General features: G+C 39.6%; 1 pseudogene; it reads left to right on the forward strand.

Annotated features, from left to right (window-relative positions):
- The first annotated feature begins 374 nt into the window (after positions 1-374).
- On the forward strand, positions 375-492 carry LOC145060613 (5S ribosomal RNA; annotated as a pseudogene).
- The last annotated feature ends 2,389 nt before the right edge of the window (positions 493-2,881 follow it).

Below are 2,881 nucleotides of genomic sequence, written 5' to 3' on the forward strand. Positions count from 1 at the left end.
ACTAGGAAATCTTAGTTCCTCAAAAAGATTCGTAAGAAGATTATTGTCATGACTTTCCTCGCTTATACATTCCCGAGTTATATATAACGAAGACCTGGTAGACAATAGAATGTGAGATTTCTAACATAGTTTCTTTTCCTCGTTGGGATGTGGGACTAGAGTAGAATCACACATTTTATTATCCGCCCCGCCTTGATTATATCATAACGTGTATGAGCTAAGTTTTCATGTATAATAACTCCTCTCTTGGCCTGAATCAAAATATTACAAGAAACGTCCGGACAGTTTAACGACTACTCAACAACAGAATGAAAAGACCAAGCTTCTCACCTTTGGGAGCTCTGGTCTTATTCTTCAAGAAGACAGAATCCAGAGTGTGTGATCATACCAGCACTAATGCACCGGATCCCATCAGAACTCCGCAGTTAAGTATGCACGGGTGAGAGTAGTACTAGTATGGGTGACATTTGGGAAGTCCTCGTGGCGCAGACCTCAATAGGACTTCCATTAGAAATCATCACTCTCTGCCTCACATAAATGAATCAGTTGACTAACCACAAGGAACGATGTACCTTTCCAAAATGGACCTAAGATCCGAATATCACCAGTTGCGAGTGTTAGTGAAGGATGTTCTGAGGACAATCTTCCAAACACGATACGGACACTACGAGCCCGTAGTGATACCCCTCGGATAGGACCAATACGCCCGTAGTATTCATGAACTTCATAAATAGGTAAGAAGGAAATCATAAAGAGCATCTACAATGAACCCTGGAAACATTGCGATCAGAGAAGCTTTACGCGAAGTTCTCTAAATACGAGTTTTAGATTTGAAGAGTCGAATTCCCGAAGCACACTATTAGTGATGTGGAAATTTTGAGGACCCTTCCAATAATCAAAACCGTTGAGAATTTGTCAACACCGAAGATACCGACGAGATTTCGCCAAATTCTAGGTCTCGTTGATCTATCGTCATAAGTTCATTCAGAACTCCTCGCGAAATTACGGAACCCCTTACGACTTTGACTCAGAAGGGAGTGGCCCTTGACTGAGAAGAGAAGCAAGAGGGAGAAACGTTGGAATCCCAAGTGAGACAAAATCCTTTTTGAAGCCTCACTCTGGGAAGACTTGATACGCTTCGGAAAGTGTGGTAAGCCAAATCCAAAATAGTTAGGACCTCCGAGATTCTTGCCAAAATCGGTCCTGTAACTCACAAACCCAACCTACACCATGAACTCAGTAACGCACATTTTACCCTTCACGTCTCAAACTTGAAAACGTAGCTTTCCGTCAGGATTCTCGTAATCCCATTTGTCGAGATCGAGATCATTGAGAGCCTCACCTTCGTGGAAGAACCGTAGTGACCATGGACCGAGAGATCATGCAAAAAAATCAGAACCGAGCCATTTGTGAAGGATCGTTTGAATAGTAACCAAGGATCCGAATTCACTTGGAAGCTCGGGAAGAAAATCGATTTGGAAGTATCCCTACTACTTGTCTCGATTTTTCATACCTACTCCCTTACCTAAATCCTAATTTCAGGACAAAATTCCTTCTAACGGGGGGATGATGTGACAACTCGAAATTTCTATTTTGTACAAACATGTCGGGTCAATAGAAGTCAGAGCAGTTGCTGTTAATTTTCAGACTTTTTAGAATAACTTTGAGTATTTCAGGATTTACACTTTAGGAGATATCAGGAGAGAGGATGCCCTAGAGTATTTTGTGCATCTAATAAGTATCAAAACCAAAAACTCAACAGACTATATAAAGGGCACTTAGCCATTTTTAGTCCATTTCTTCAATTTCAACTAGAGAAAAGCCCGAATTCTCTCCCAAGGATCTTCAATCTTTTGCCCCAAATTGTTAGTACTTCTACCCTAGAGTGTTTTAAAGCTTACTACATGTTTAGATATCACAGAAATCACTCAAGAATCACAAGAAAAAGGAGCTTACGGTCCAAGATCTTCTTGGACCGTAAACTCTATTTTGGGTGCCAAAGTCCCCCCCAACTCTTCCCTGATGCTTAGAAACTAGTATGGAAACATTCCTTGATGGTTTTAGGATATGAAAGGCACCATAAAACCCCATTTATATGTGTTTATGGTTTGGGAATCTCCCAAAACCGTAAACACCCCAAAGTGTGTATAAATGACCCACATTCCTTCCTTATGCCTTGAATCAAGCCTAGACTTTTACCTTAATGTGTTAAGGACTTGAAAACATCAAAATACTATCTTCCATGGGGGTTTACGACCTTAAACCCAATAGGAAATGGTTTTTGGACCGTAAACTCCAATTAGGAGTGAATTGGTGCCCTAACTTCTTCCATAGGCTTATACTTCAAGTAGAAAAGTTTCTAGGGACTCTTAAGGCTTCAGACAAACAAATGGTCATAATTGTATGAGCTTAGGGCCGTAAACTCAAGGGTTTATGTTAGCGTGCAAAGTCATGCTTGGATGTATTGTTTAGGCTTTCCTCTTTGTATGTGTAAATGGGTTGAGTCTTTTCCTATAAATAGCAAGTGAGTGACTCCTATTATAAAAAAAGAGAATGTAAGAGTCCATTTTGGAGTGTTAGACTAGAGAGAGAAATTGTATACAAACCCATTTGTATAATCTTTCTAGATCTAATAAGAGCTTACAAAGATTTATTTACTCCATGTGTTCTTGAATTTGTATCATGAATAACTAGATCTTTCTAATTCCGCACAAGCCATCAAAATCAACACCACATCAATTGGTATCAGAGCGGGTGTTCTTGATTTCATCAAGAATTGATCCTTGATGGTGATTTTTGATTTGGTGATTCTTCATGTTCTTATTGATCTTCGTGATTATAGTGTTTTTGTGTTCTAGAAGTCGAATTTTTCTTTGATTTG

The sequence above is a fragment of the Lactuca serriola genome, chromosome 6 (genome assembly GCF_051521515.1).
Source record: "Lactuca serriola cultivar US96UC23 chromosome 6, Lser_US96UC23_V15, whole genome shotgun sequence".
NCBI classification, from domain to species: Eukaryota; Viridiplantae; Streptophyta; class Magnoliopsida; order Asterales; family Asteraceae; genus Lactuca; species Lactuca serriola.